Source organism: Pseudorca crassidens, chromosome 1, assembly GCF_039906515.1.
Source record: "Pseudorca crassidens isolate mPseCra1 chromosome 1, mPseCra1.hap1, whole genome shotgun sequence".
NCBI classification, from domain to species: Eukaryota; Metazoa; Chordata; class Mammalia; order Artiodactyla; family Delphinidae; genus Pseudorca; species Pseudorca crassidens.
In genome coordinates, this window is record NC_090296.1 from 5,760,568 (window position 1) to 5,776,720 (window position 16,153).

At 46.0% G+C, this 16,153-nt stretch overlaps 1 protein-coding gene across 4 annotated transcripts in view; it reads right to left on the reverse strand.

Annotated features, from left to right (window-relative positions):
• The window catches only part of EVL (Enah/Vasp-like), a 164,183-nt gene that overhangs the window by 107,120 nt on the left and 40,910 nt on the right, over positions 1–16,153 (reverse strand). The window contains exon 2 of one of the 4 annotated variants that reach the window (XM_067725950.1): positions 7,884–8,019. The exons of the other annotated variants lie outside the window; for them this stretch is intronic. The gene's annotated coding sequence lies outside the window, so the exon portion shown is untranslated. The remainder of the gene's footprint in view (positions 1–7,883; positions 8,020–16,153) is intronic. 4 annotated transcript variants of the gene reach the window in all.

The window sequence follows — 16,153 nt, forward strand, 5'->3', positions numbered from 1 at the left end:
CCTTCCGAGACAGAACCAGGAAGAAACAGACAATATAAACAGACAAGTCACAAGCACTGAAATTGAGACTGTGATTAAAAATCTTCCAACAAACAAAAGCCCAGGACCAGATGGCTTCACAGGCGAATTCTATCAAACATTTAGAGAAGAGCTAACACCTATCCTTCTCAAACTCTTCCAAAATATAGCAGAGGGAGAAACACTCCCAAACTCATTGTACGAGGCCACCATCACCCTGATACCAAAACCAGACAAAGATGTCACAAAGAAAGAAAACTACAGGCCAATATCACTGATGAACATAGATGCAAAAATCCTCAACAAAATACTAGCAAACAGAATCCAACAGCACATTAAAAGGATCATACACCATGACCAAGTGGGGTTTATCCCAGGAATGCAAGAATTCTTCAATATACGCAAATCAATCAATGTGATACACCATATTAACAAACTGAAGGAGAAAAACCATATGATCATCTCAGTAGATGCAGAGAAAGCTTTTGACAAAATTCAACACGCATTTATGATAAAAACCCTCCGGAAAGTACGCATAGAGGGAACCTACCTCAACTAAGAAAGGCCATATATGACAAACCCACAGCCAACATCGTTCTCAATGGTGAAAAACTGAAACCATTTCCACTAAGATAAAAGGAACCAGACAAGGTTGTTCACTCTCATCACTATTATTCAACATAGTTTTGGACATTTTAGCCACATCAATCAAAGAAGAAAAAGGAATCCAAATCGGACAAGAAGAAGTAAAGCTGTCACTGTTTGCAGATGACATGATACTATACATAGAGAATCCTAAAGATGCTACCAGAAAACTACTAGAGCTAGTCAATGAATTTAGTAAAGTAGCAGGATACAAAATTAATGCACAGAAATCGCTTGCGTTCCTATACACTAATAATGAAAAATCTGAAGGAGAAATTAAGGACACACTCCCATTTACCATTGCAACAAAAAGAATAAAATACCTAGGAATAAACCTACCTAAGGAGACAAAAGACCTGTATGCATAAAACTATGAGACACTGATGAGAGAAATTAAAGATGATACAAACATATGGAGAGATATACCCTGTTCTTGGATTGGAGAATCAACATTGTGAAAATGACTATACTACCCAAAGCAATCTAGAGATTCAATGCAATCCCTATCAATCTACCAATGGCATTTTTCACAGAACTAGAGAAAAAAATTTCATAATTTGTATGGAAACACAAAAGACCCTGAACAGCCAAAGCAATCTTGAGAAAGAAAAATGGAGCTGGAGGAATAAGGCTCCTGGACTTCAGACTATACTACAAAGCTACAGTAATCAAGACAGTATGGTACAGGCACAAAAACAGAAATATAGATCAACGGACCAGACAGAATACAAAGTCCAGAGATAAACCCACACACATATGGTCACCTTATTTTTGATAAAGGAGGCAAGAATATACAATGGAGAAAAGACAGCCTCTTCAATAAGTGGTGCTGGGAAAACTGGACAGCTATATGTAAAAGAATGAAATTAAAACACTCCCTAACACCATACACAAAAATAAACTCAAAATGGATTAAAGACCTAAATGTAAGGCCAGACACTATAAAACTCTTAGAGGAAAACATAGGCAGAACACTCTATGACAAAAATCACAGTAAGATCCTTTTTGACCCACCTCCTAGAGAGATGGAAATAGAAACAAAAATAAACAAATGGGACCTAATGAAACTTAAAAGCTTTTGCACAGCAAAGGAAACCATAAACAAGATGAAAAGACAACCCTCCGAATGGGAGAAAAGATTTGCAAATGAAGCAACTAACAAATGATGCATCTCCAAAATTTACAAGTAGCTCATGCAGCTCAATAATAAAAAAACAAACAACCCAATCCAAAAATGGGCAGAAGATCTAAGCACACATTTCTCCAAAGAAGATATAGAGATTGTCAATAAACACATGAAAGGATGCCCAACATCACTAATCATTAGAGAAATGCAAATCAAAACTACAATGAGGTATCACCTCACACCAGTCAGAATGGCCACCAAAAAATCTACAAACAATAAATGCTGGAGAGGGTGTGGAGAAAAGGGAACCCTCTTGCACTGTTGGTGGGAGTGTAAATTGATACAGCCACTATGGAGAACAGCATGGAGGTTCCTCAAAATACTAAAAACAGAACTACCACACGACCCAGCAATCCCACTACGGGGCATATACCCTAAGAAAACCGTAATTCAAAAAGAGTCATGTACCACAATGTTCATTGCAGCTCTATCTACAATAGCCAGGACATAGAAGCAACCTAAATGTCCATCGACAGATGAAGAGAAAAAGAAGATGTGGCACATATACACAATGGAATATTACTCAGCCATAAAAAGAAACAAAATTGAGTTATTTGTAGTGAGGTGGATGGCCCTGGAGACTGTCATACAGAGTGAAGTAAGTCAGAAAGAGAAAAATAAATACCGTATGCTAACACATATATGTGGAAACTAAAAAAAAAAAAAAAAAAGGTTCTGAAGAACCTAGGGGCAGGACAGGAATAAAGATGCAGACGTAGAGAATGGACTTGAGGACCCGGGAAGGGTAAGCTGGGACGAAGTGAGAGAGTGGCATGGACATGTATACACTACCAAATGTAAAAGAGATAGCTAATGGGAAGCAGACGCATAGAACAGGGAGATCAGCTCAGTGCTTTGTGATCACCTAGAGGGGTGGGATAGGGAGGGCAGGAGGAAGACGCAAGGAGGAGGAGATATCGGGATATATGTATATGTATAGCAGTGAATCAGCTAACACACCACTGTAAAGCAATTATACTCCAATAAAGGTGTTAAAAAAAAAAAAACCTTAAAAAAAAAAGATAGGGCTTCCCTGGTGGCGCAGTGGTTGAGAGTCCGCCTGCCGATGCAGGGGACACGGGTTCGTGCCCCAGTCCGGAAGGATCCCACATGCCGCGGAGCGGCTGGGCCCGTGAGCCATGGCCACTGAGCCTGCACGTCCGGAGCCTGTGCTCCGCAACGGGAGAGGCCACACAGTGAGAGGCCCGCGTACCGCAAAAAAAAAAAAAAAAAAAAAAAGTTAAGTGAACAAACCTGTATTAGTCAACTTGGGTGGCTGTAACGAAATACCCCAGAGTGGGAGCTTAGAAGCAGCAATTCACTTTCTCACAGTTCTGGAGGCTGCAAGTCCAAATCAAGGTGTCAGCAGGGTTGGTTTCTCTAGAGGTCTCTCACCTGATTTGTACAATAGATGTCGCCTTTCCTTGTGTCGTCACACAGCCTTCCTCTGTGCGCGAGCTCTCCTGGTGACTCTGCCTCTTCTTATATGAACACAAGTCGTATTGGATTAGGGCTCCACCCTTACGACCTAATTTAACCTTCAGTACCTCCTTAAAGGCCCCATCTCCAACTACAGTCACACTGGGGATTAGAGCTTCAACCTATGAATTCAGGGGGACACAATTCCATCCATATCAGTGTCCTAGGCCACAGTCCTTTGTTAAACACCCAGATGGAATACAACACTGTAAATGTGGTCTGACAATTTTGAAGATTACTGGGACAGTCATCTCCTCCGGAGGTAAAAATGATACAGTTTTGGGTCTGTTTTTATTTATCTTGCATGGTTTTGTATTATTTGGGATTCTTTAGGTTGTAGGTGACAGATATTAATGGGAAAAAAATGGAATTTATTAGTTCATACAGTACAAAAAAGTGGGCTCATGAATACGCCTGGATTAAGCAGGGCGGAAAGCGGGACACACAAGCTCAGCGATGCCAGGAGAATTCGGTTTCTTTGGCCTTTGCTGAACCCTACTTCTCTCTCTGGCTTCACTAGCAGACCATCTTTCCCCACATGGTGGGAAAAAAGGTTACCAGTGACTTGAGGCTTTCATGATCCTGACAGAGAAAACCAGCATCTTTCCTAATAGCTCTAGCCCATCAGTGGTCTCCTAGAGGACTCTTAGATGACATGCCTGCACCTAAGCCAATCACCACAGTCAGGGGATTGAGTTTTGGCCGGGCCAGGCCTGGGTTGTGTGCTACCCCAGAGTGGCGGTGAGTTGTCAGGCCCACACAAACTGCATGACCAGGTCAAGTTACCAGGGAACGGAAAGCTAGCTCCCCTCTACTTAACCCTCCTCTCCAAAACGGCTGCTGGGCAAAACACAGTATCTTTCTAGCAATAAATGCTATTCCAGCAAACAAACAGGTGTGCTAAAAAGTATTTTGACTGCCTCTCTCTTTTTAAAAATTTCTTGATCTTTGTACAACATCTTACTTATTGAAATAACCTCAAGCCCATCTCTGTCTCTTTGGCCAGGTGCTAAAAAACCAATGACTTATTTGAAGTGGGTAAAGAATGCCCTGACATCTTAGTACTTCCCATCAGTAAGATCTGTACTGGAAAGCAAAACCGCAGCAAGTTTCTCCTCCTTACAGTCCTTGAAAAGAGCTAGACTTTATCATGGAGACATCAAGAGTAATTCCATCAAGAGGGTGATACATTAGAAATTCCTTTAAAAAAAAAAACCCACCACAGATGGGCACATCTGAGAGAATGAGCATTGTAAAAAATAAAAGAGGGCTTCCATGGTAGCGCAGTGGTTAAGAATCTGCCTGCCAACGCAGGGGACATGGGTTCGAGCCCTGGTCTGGGAAAATCCCACATGCCGCGGAGCAACTAAAGCCTGTGTGCCACAACTACTGAGCCTGCGCTCTAGAGCCCACGAGCCACAATTACTGAGCCCACGCGCCACAACTACTGAAGCCCATGAGCCTACAGCCCGTGCTCCGCAACAAGAGAAGCCACCGCAATAAGAAGCCCATGCACCGCAATGAAGAGTAGCTCCCACTCGCTGCAACTAGAGAAAGCCCGCACACGGCAACGAGAACCCAACGCAGCCAAAAATAAATAAATAAATTTATTAAAGAAAAAAAGCTAACACGTGCACACTGTTGAATGAAATTTACCATTTGGAACTGTCAAAAGTTTCTTGCTGCCAGGGACATGTCAGAAACACACAAAATAAACTGCCTTGGCAGTCCAAATTGGGGTACAACAAAGTGAATGACAGAAACATGGTTCTTGATTTTCCAATTGAGTGACTTCATTAAACTCCAAAAACATAAAACCTAGCAAAAACACAACTGAGAAAGAAAATTCAAGGAACATTTAAAAAAACTTTTCAGTTGTAACATGTCAGCTACAGAACTCAGAGACACATAAGACAAAATTTATTCATTCATGGAACAACTTTTTTTTTTTTTTTTTTTTGCGGTACGCAGGCCTCTCACTGTTGTGGCCTCTCCCATGGCAGAGCGCAGGCTCCGGACGTGCAGGCTCAGCGGCCATGGCTCACGGGCCCAGCCACTCCGCGGCATGCGGGATCTTCCCAGACCGGGGCACGAACCCGTGTCCCCTGCATCGGCAGGCGGACTCTCAACCACTGAGCCACCAGGGAAGCCCCCATGGAACAACTTTTAATTGTCCTTCAAACATCTAGTAGATGCCGTGTTAGGTACGAAGGCACTAAATGAACTTGGCAAATAACAACTGAAAAAAGAACTATGCGTTTTACTGTTAACAAAGCACTTTTGCGTATATAATCACACTTTTCCTCACAACAATATTTTACAGATAAGGCAAGTGAGACCCAAAAAGAATAAGTGATTTGCCCCAAATGACACAGCCAGTAAGAGCAGAAGCCTGAACTCACACCTAAACGAGACTTCAAATCACAGGCTCCATTTATTATCTTCTTCCATTTATGTATTTTGCTCTGAATATTCTCCTCTCCCCCCTCTTCTAATTCCCAGGCTCAGATTCTCCTTCCGCTACAGCAGCATTTTCCAGAGTTAAAACTAAAAATTAAGTGTTAGGCAGTAAAAGTTCCTTCATCAAACACACATGGGAAACTCGGGGCAAAATTCCCACATATACACACACCCGCCGCTACAGGACTTCTCAGAGCCTTCATGCTACTCTCCAGGGCATGGGGTGTGCAATTTTCCTCAAGCAGCTGACCACAGAACTTTGCTCCCCATGAAGCCCCTTGTACGACTAAGACAGCAGTCAAAAGCACAGGTCTCAGAGTCAGACGGCCCTGGGTTCAAATGCCAGCTCTGTGTGATGCTGGACAAGTTGTGAAACAGGTACGACAATAACAGCAGCTGTCTCAGGATTCCTATGAGGACGGCGGTACATGTGTTCATGCCTACAAAGGGCTTAGCAGGTTACAATGATCACAGTCAGGGCTCAATAAATGTGATATACTCACTTATCCAATGAAACGTTATATAAAACAAATAGTGCCAGAATACCTCACAGACTCTGTTCTACAAAATTAGGGTCCGAATGATAAAAACAAGCATTGACGTTTTAGTTAGAAGACCTAGATCCAATTTCCAGCTTTACCAATTAAGCAGATGTGTGACTCTGAGGAAGTGACCTAACCTCTCTGAACCTTAGGTGCCTCTTAGATAAGATGGTAATAATAATGCCTAGCTCATAGGATTGTTGGGAAAATTAGAGATGATAACAAAAGTGCCTGGAATATGGCGGGTACACATGCACAGGTGTTATCTTGTTTGCATCTGAATCCAGAAGAACCAGAAAAACTTCATTTAAATACGTAACGACTCTTTAAACTTCACATGCATTTTTACTAGCTCAAACCTTTTCTAAGTCCCTACAGCTTTGAAACCCTACCACCTGGCCCTTCCAGGCCTTCCCGCTGGTCTACTGCCCGGACAGACCCTGCCCGTGCACAGCAGGTCCTGCTCCCCAGACTCAGTACCTCTCTCAAAATCCCAATCATGCCTCCGTGCTCAGTAATGAACAGACGTCAGAGAGGCAGCAAATTGTCCTTTTTCCTGCCGTTTCCCCTTCTAGGGCCTAGAACAATGACTGGCATATGGCAGAGGGTTTTAAATAAGTCATAAAAATGAGCAAATAAAAAGTGCCGAGAAGCCAGGCTGCATCCAGCTCTGCTCAAGTGGGACAGATGGGATGAAGATGCATCAAACCCTGCTTCTGCCTTCAAGTATCCCTCAGTCTAGTCAGGAAAATCAGACTGAGAAACGTTAAGTATTAGATTATGTGTTATACAGCTTGAGTGCTCTATGGGAGTTCAGTGAAAGGAGAACGTATTTGGGCGACAGAGGTCAGAAAAGGCTCCTGAAGGTAGCGTGTGCAGTCCTGGGTTTCGAAGGGTTTCATGGGAAGAAAACAACGGTTTTGACAGGAAAAGAGTAAAGGGATAAAGTTGGTGATTAAACAGTTAATTGCACTAGGGAATCTTAAGTAAAGAAAAAGGTATGGGCGAATCCTGTGAGTTAATGATCAGTCAAGAAAGCAGGTTTGCTTAACCACAAAACCGAACGGGCTTGCTTAGCAACAAAACCATGCAACAGAAGCATGAGACATGCCCCCCCAAAACACTAAAATAATGGTGGAATGAGGCCCACATCCTGCCCAGTGAGGCCAGGAAGTTAGTGAATCCTAGGACATGCTCCTCTACACACACGAAAAACAAAAATGTGAGGAAAAGGTGACATTACACTGAAACCTGAGACGGTTTACTGCATTTCAGTGTATGTTACCGCCGTTTTGCTCGTTTCCATGGCTCCATGACAGTCCCAGTTCGCCAGTGTAGGGGCAAGAGAACTCCCCCACCCGCCGTGGAGGAGGAGCTGATGGTGGAGGCCTGACGTCTGCTTAAGAGTGAAGACGAAGGTGGTCTTCTCCCCCGCCCCACTTCTCCTTCGATTATAAACCGTAGCCCACTAAGTTCTGGGGGCGGCACTCCCTTGCCTGCCCGCTTGTATCTCTCACAAGCATCCTATACTTACTAATAAACTCTTTGCTTACCTGTCACTCTGCCTCTCGCTGAATTCTTGAAACGCGTTCTGTGGTTTCAGTTTAGAGACGGGGAAGCAAAGTGGCACGTGCAGATCTGTGACTAAATCCGTTTTTTGGAGCAGAGGGAAGATTCCTGGGAGTTAAGCTTTAAGAGAGAGGACGCAGTCAGGCCACAGACGGCTTCATTCGCAGAAGACAAAGGGGAGCTGCACTGGTGGTGGACAGAGTTCTACTGCAACTTGGTAAAGGGCCGTCCCCCCAATACTAGGACTTGTTCCCCGCATTGCCCACCTTTCTTTGAGGCAGGCTGTATTTAAGTTTTCAGTCAGGGCGGGGTGAGTTGATTCACACTTCGAATCACCACAGGAACCTGATTATCATAATGCCCCAACCAAGACCAGGAAAACAAACAGTTTTATCAACTGTAGCAAAACATATCTGCCTTCCTCTACCTTAGGAATCTCTAATGCCCTCAACTCTTCAGCAAGTTGGTGAATAAGGAAAATACACAGTCTTCACTCTGGCTTTGGAAGTGCTCCAGGGTTCATTCGACTATGAAAGCATCCTCTCTCCAGGAAAAGGAATTTCATCACTGAGTACAAACACTTCTTTAAATCATACAGTTTGCTTGATGTCCTGTTCATAAACGTATATCCAACCACATAGTTTTACCCATCTCCCCATCTGTCCTGAGAAGGCTCTATCTTGACTCAATACACAGCTTCTGATCCACGGCACACAGTGAAACAGGAAGGACAGAGCTTCTGAATACCCTGGAGGGAGCCCCGGAGGGACACCCACCTTCCTGCTCTGGGTTCTCTTTCCAATGACCCTGTGCTCCAGGGGCATAGGGGTGATCTCAGGGACGGAAGGGCTCCCCGTTTCCAGTTTTCTCCAGTGCCTCCACAAGTAAACGCAGGCTGCCTTTTCTCTCCTCCAGCCCTCGTGCTGAGGAAGACGGAGGCCAAGCTAGTCTCAAAGACGCACAGCGAGATCCGTCCTGGCGTCGGGCAGGCCCTGAAGTGGCTGACTGGAGTGAAAACAATCCCACTCACTTGTAACCGGGTTCAGGATGAACTCGAGAGCCACATGACCAGTTACCAAACCCAACAGACCACAAACCAGCAGGCCGTCAGTTCTAGACCCAGTGTGTGTCTGTACGAGGCCCCCACACTCAACACACCTGGGTTCAATCTGCCGCAGGAGGCGCCAGCTGAACTTGAAAGCACGTGTGACAGCGCCTTTCATTATCCAGGGCTCCTGACTTTCCCGCACTCCCGCATGGCCGTCATCTTGTTCTCTCTGAACCACATAAATTATTATTTGTATTTTCCAGGTGGACCAACTACATCCCAGTGAAGTTAAGTGGCATATCTAAGGTAACACAGTATCATTAGAACCTAGGGCTTTCAGGTTCCCAAGCTCAGGTTCTCCCCACACACTCCAGCTAGGGAGGTGTGTCATCAGCGGAGCCTTGAAAAAAAAAATGGACACGCCTGGACTCCACCTCTGAATACCTGGACTCGGTGGGTTTGAGGTGCGACCTGGGCACCTGTGTCAGGTTTCAGTGCACCCTCCCAGTAGGGAACCATTACGGGGGATCCCCCAGTTGAGGTCTCCAGTGGCTTCTCCTGAGGCCCAGCAGAGCTGCTCCAGGATATACTACGCCACATCCACAACAGCGCCCGCTGGGTGGAATGGTGCTCTCCACAGAGTTCCCCCCCGTAATTCACTCTGCTTCCCCCCAAAGGAGGGCTCACACACCGAACCTGTCCAGTGCGGCCCATGTCAGTTCAACAGACATCTACTGCTCATGTCAGTCTCTGGAGATAAAGAGATATGACCCGGAGGAATACAGAACAATGAGGAACGGGCCACGGACTAACCAGGGAGGCACTGGGACAATGTTGACACTTGATGGTGGGCTCTGGCTATGTTATCATGATTAGGCAGAAAGCGGCAGCGTCCCAGTTATGTCAACTTCAGGGAACTTAATTAATCTCTCAGCCCAGTGAATCTGTGTGCCAACCAAGCCGAGATCCAGGCTCTCAGCTGATTAGTCACACCACAGTCAGTTCACTGTGTCATAAACATTTCAGCAGCAAACAGGATTATCTTCCACGGACTGACTGCTGGCATTCTGAGTCTGAATGCCAAGGAAACGGGGAGATCAGAGGTGCTCCCCACCCTTAAGAGTGTGTCAGGTCTCCTTCCTGGCTCCTGTGTAATTTCTAATCCAGGATGAGGGTCTGAATTAAATGCTCTGCTGCTTAAGGTAAATTAAAGGAATTAATTTACTGAGTATCTACTAAGTGCCAGGAACCCTGCCAGATGCTTTATATAAGTAATCTCATTTAATCAACACAGTAGCTCTGGGAGGTAAGTAATACCCCCATCTTACAGACAGGCAGACTAAACCACGAAGAACTTAGGTAACTTGTGCAAAGTAACAAGCCAGCACTGCAAAACATGCGTTTCCCACGAATACTTACATGTTCCCTAAAGGTGAAAAATGTGTGCCTCTGCAGAATAGTGACCTTCAGGGCAGAGAGAAGTGACCGTCATGAGGAAAAGACAACCAGGTTGGGTTACTCTGAAAAGAGTGAGAAGAAGTCCCTTCTCCTCAGGTTTTACCAGCCAAAATATGGCTAAGAGCACACTGCCCCTGGCTCCCGGCTCCCTGGGCCTCAGCTCCTGCACTGCTGCCAACAGCCCTTCCCTTTATTTTCACCCACTCAAATCCTATGCTTCTCTAAGACTCGCTCCAAGAGACGGCCCGGCCCGGCCCGCAAGTCTCCCTAACTTCCACAACAGAAAAACCAGATCCTCCTCCCAGCCCAGGCACCTTATCCGGACCCCTGTGGAACTTCCCCTGGTTTTCCCTGGTTTCCTTTTGTCTTTGGCCACCCCCACGCCATGCTTTTGGTGTTGGTTCAGCACCTTCTCGGGGACAGTAATTCCCTGAGGGCAGGACCAAGGATGACACATATTTGCATTTTCTACTGATGTTCAGGAAGTGGTCTGTTGGATGAAGGGCTATCCTAATAGCAAAAAGGCCCTCCCACCTCCAAAAGGACACACCTGCACAGTTGGGAGACTCTTCTGCAACCATCCTAAGTAACTAGCAAGAGTTACACAGACCCAAGCTTGTGTCCTATTCTGGGGCTTATTCCTCTCGGTAATGAGTCCAGTTAAAATTCTTTCCTCTTAGTTCAGTTTTGCTTTGTTTTCTACATAAGAGACCAGAATGCTAAGCAAAGAGAAATGGGAGATGGAAACAAAAATTGTTTTATAAAGCAGCACCTGAACCGGTCAACTATGAACTGATTCCAAAATATAAAATGCAAACATTTATAGCAAAGTTTTATAATTCATACACTTCTTTCCTATATGTTATCCTCAAAATAGCCCTTTTCCTCTAAGAGAGGTAAAGAGAGATAAAGTGACTTCTTCAAGGTCCCAGCTTTTAAATTTATATTGTATGAACTGCAGGAGAGTCTGGTTCCACAACACTGCTTCGCTTTGAGTGAAACTCAACAACTGTAACACTTAATAATGGAGAATAGACTGGTATTTTTAAATATACCTGCGTGGCCACCCTACAGCTAAATTATCTGTTTCGCAAAATAAGTTTTGCTTGTGGCTAGACAAACACTCGGCGAAACTGTCAAGTCAATGAAACTTGTCTGTCCTTCCCTCTCTGCTGCTCTACTTTTCTCTCCCTCAACCCTCCACCCTCCGCCCATGTACTCCAACCAGGTGCCCCTACCACCCCCTACTAAAGACCCACGTGGCTGTGCATACTAATAGCCCTGGGGGATCAGACAGCGTGACGGTAAGCTCCCCGCAGTTAGGGACTGTGACTTATTCAATTAAAGTTATTCTAATGCCCACAATATCAGTAGTGTAGACATTTAATAGTCAGACACTTACTAATCCCTCCTAGAGCTGACACTAGGCTAATAGTTGGTAGTGAGGTAAGATGACTAGATAATGCCTCCTGGCCTCCAAGAGCTCATACTTTAGTAGGGTAGAAGGATGTGAAAGAAACGGATTGTTACACAATTGCACTACAGTAAGTACTATTGATACATCGCTACATCACTAGAGCCCTGGGAGCTAGGAGGAGGGGTCAGTCTGTTCTACCCTTGGGGGCAGAATATTCCTCTTCTATTCCTCATCTTTTCCCACAGTCAGGGAGGTGAGCCAAGTGCCTGGAGCTACGACAGGCTCTGGGCCCAGAGGAGAGACTCAGAAAGGCTGTGCTGGCTGGAAGACACAAGGTCAATTCATAGGATGGCATTCTAGGCCCAGAGTATCAGAGAAAGAAGGACTGAACTGAAGTTGACCAGATCCCCATAACCGCTGGGTGACTTCAGGGAAATTACCTCACCCCTTTGAGCCTCTGTTCTCATTTCCTTCACTCACTTAACATTATTTATGGATTGGAGGTTTGGGGACAGTCCCATGTCTCTGAGCCTCTGTTTTCATTTTTATGTGGGTTAAAGTTACCAGGGGCAAAGCAGCTAGCAGTGTCTGGTACACAGTAGGTACTCAGTGATCAAGTTTCTGTACCTTTCCTTTCCCTGCCCAGCCCAGTTTCCACCTCCTGTTGATCTGAGATTTATTTCCTCACCACCGTGTGCAAGTCACTGTACCTAAATATCTGTTTCTTCAAGGGGTTACAGGACCCTGGGAAACGAGAGGGACTAAGCTGGCTTGGGCTCTGGACACTCGAACGGGGTGGTGGGGCTCTCCTCGTGTGCGAACTTCAGGTCTTCCCTGATGCCACTTTTTTTTTTTTTCAGTACGCGGGCCTCTCACTGTCGTGGCCTCTCCTGTCGCGGAGCACAGACTCCGGACGCGCAGGCTCAGCGGCCATGGCTCACGGGCCCAGCCGCTCCGCGGCATGTGGGATCTTCCCGGACCGGGGCACGAACCCGTGTCCCCTGCATCGACAGGCGGACTCTCAACCACTGCGCCACCGGGGAAACCCTCCAACTGTGGATTTTAAATACTGGAGTTGATATATCACATTCCTTCTGGAAATAAATCAGAATAAGTGGCAGGAGTTCTGAGAAACAGCGGTTTCTGATTTGGGTTCCATTCTCACTTGAGGGATTATGAAGCCGAAAATCACATTTCAAACTCTTTATTCCAGGGTCTGTAAGAGGATGCAGTCATTATTCTGGGTCTAGAGGTGGAGGAAAAACTACAGTATGCCACAAAGTTGTCTCCAGCAGGGCTCAGAGGATAGCCTCTGTGGTGTGCAGTTAACAGGTAAATGTTGACTTAAACTATCAGTTCAGCACACATCTCGCCTAAGAAGTTTTTTTTTTTTAAAGCAAAAACACAAATGCAGTGTGTCTCCCAGCACAGCCAGCTAGAAGAGCTGGCCTCGTGTTAGGACAAAACAGTCTTGCAGTCAGTGGAAGGTAGAAACCCTCTAACCAGCTGGAAAATGCCGGCCCGGTCTCTCAAGCTCTCGGGACCCTGCAGCGCTCCAGGCTTGGGCCCTGGGCCCCGGCACGTCACAACGATCAGCAGCCCATTCTAGAGTGAGGGCATCGCGGAGATTCCTCGTGAAATGTGCTCGCAGTTCTCTGGCACTCCTGCCATGGGGGTGTGCTGAGGACACTTCACATTTTTCTCAGGAGGTCAGATGTCAGCTTTCGACATGCTCTTCTGAACCAGCACACTCGGCGGGCACCATGGTACTATCCCAGGCCTGCGCCGAGCTAGCCAGAGAGCTTGCTTGCCTTTTCTTCCTTATTAAGTCCTCGTGAAAATGAACTGCGTCCGCCACTTACTAAGGCCTTACTGTGTGTCAAGCAGTTTTAGGCACTAAGGAGACAAAGTTAAAAAGACAGGATTGACAGACCACATTGGAACTCAGAGTCCAATAGGGAGTAACGGCAGGTAAACGTGTCTGTCAATCAGACTTCCTTTTAAAATGAACGTGGCCCTTGCGCTCTTGGAGTTGGGTGTGTGTACGGAGGGCTGTGTCCAGATAACCTGATGGAGACCCCCAGGGTCCTCTTCTCCCTTTATACTCATGTAGAAAGAGTGCTATAATTTATTAAGTAAGTTTATGTTATCTCATTTAATTCTAACAGTATTATACACTTTCTTGGCAAGAACAACTATCCCCATTTTCAGTTGAGAAAATTGAGACTTCAGAACGATGAAGAGGCTGGCCAAGCCCACAAAGGAGCACACGGCAGAACGAGGATTATAAAGCAAGTCCCCTGGTTCTCGTCCCAGTGTTCCCTTCCACCGCCGCCCCACGAGCGTGCCCCCCTCACGCCTGCACCCCCGCCTTGGCCCACCTGCCCGTACCTGAACTGCAGCTTCTGGCTCCTCCCTGTACCTCCCTCCTCGCCTCTGCCTCAGACTTCCCACCTCAACGACAACAACAACAACGTCTGCTTTCCCCAAGCCAGTGGTTCTCAAAGTCTGGTCCCCAGAACTGCAGCATCAGAAAACCTGGGAACTTATCGGACACACAGATCCTGACGCCCCATTCCAGACCTGCTAGATCTGAAACTCTGGGGGTGGGTTTTCATGAGCCCTCCGGGTGATTCTGCTGCGTGCTATAGCTTCAGGACCGACCTGACCTAAACTAAAAAGCTAAGCTAAGCTCCTCTCGAGTGCAGCGTTGCCCCACCACAATCACCTGGCCCCCATGTGCATAGGCCCCATGACTAAAGAAGAAAGCCACCTGGTCTGGCCCCCGTGCAGCCGTCATAAAATGCAATCATACTCAGCGAAATTCTTCAGGGCCAGCTTAGGCAGAAACTTGAAGGGTAACAGACTTCCCCACTTTCTCAGCTCAGCAGAGCAGTGGCCTTTAACTCAACCCCCTTCCACCTCATCAGACCCAGCTCTTGGCTCCGGGACTAGGTGCCACCACGGTGGGAGTGGGTTTGTTGATATGCATCCCTCCCCGCTGACTACAAAATGCAACGAAAGGCTCCAAGCTTGTTCGAGGCAGAAGCCAAGACTTACTCCATCTCAAACAAATGCTAGCAATAAAATCTGAGCCTCACCATCGTACTACTTTCTACGATGTACAAAGCTCTTCCGTAACTCTCACAAGGATCAGGAAAGCCAATTCTGAAACTCGGATTAGAACCCAAGACTCACGATTCATTCCCTAAGGACCTATCTACTGTTACATGCCAGGCATTAAATAAATTCTTGTTAGTTATCTAATGGAGCTATCCTAAAACTGTAAGTTCTGGTCACGGTGTCACCCCATGTCATCCGAGCACGTTGCCACGTGGAAAGAATGTTCTTTTCACAAACCCAGTCCATTAGAAATAATGCAGAGGCACGCTCTTAAACAAAGGGTAACTTCCTGGATCCAAAGCCCCAAGTTTATAGAAAGGGCGGGAACAACCTCCGTAGCCCTGCTTTTCCTTGTGGAAAGCTGATAATGCTCTCATCCTCTCCCTTGATTTTGATCAAAAGGTCTCTAGTTTCCTCTTACAAGTAATGAAAGCTGGTAATTCTACTATCATTTTCATGTCTATTGCAGCAACATTTGGAGGGAACGAAAAAGGCCTGTGGAGGTTCCCACACAATCACTTCTTCGCCCATCAATATGGTATTTTCGTTCAGTTCTAAAATACACAAAAATTCCATCTGAGAAATGAGCTGTCAGAGGTTAGAAACAGACACACTGTCTTCCGTACGCTCCGAAGAGGTGGAGACCTGCACAAGAACGAGCCGGTAACCCTCCCATCCCAGCTCCTTTATTTTCATTTCTTAGAGACTATCTCTTCTGGAGCACCCCCCGCCCCTACATTCATACCCAGGGAGGAGAGATGGAGGAAAGAGAAGGCATAAGATTCACAAAAGACTCAATCTGGAGCATTAATAATTACAGCAGCTGAAAAGCTGACGAAAGCAAAGAAGGACCCTGTTAACAAAACATCATGAGGGTACTTCCCAGAAAACCGCCCAGCCGCGAGATCACTATTCACAACGAGCAAAATCAGAGCCCAGATCAGATCTTGACTAAGCAGACAGACTTGCAGGATTTTCACCTTCACCGCTACACTTAGCGTTTTTTAAAAGAGCAGTCAGGCTCCATGAGTTTGACAAAGGAAGAAAAACAAAAGGCAGCAAGAGACTCCTTCTGGATAAGCAGTTCCTATTCTGTATTCATACCTCTACACCAGCAACAGCACAGCTCAGATGAGGCACAAGGTGGGGTCCTCGGCACATTCACACACGATCAAACCAATTACCCACGCTGCATCTGTCCTGCAGTA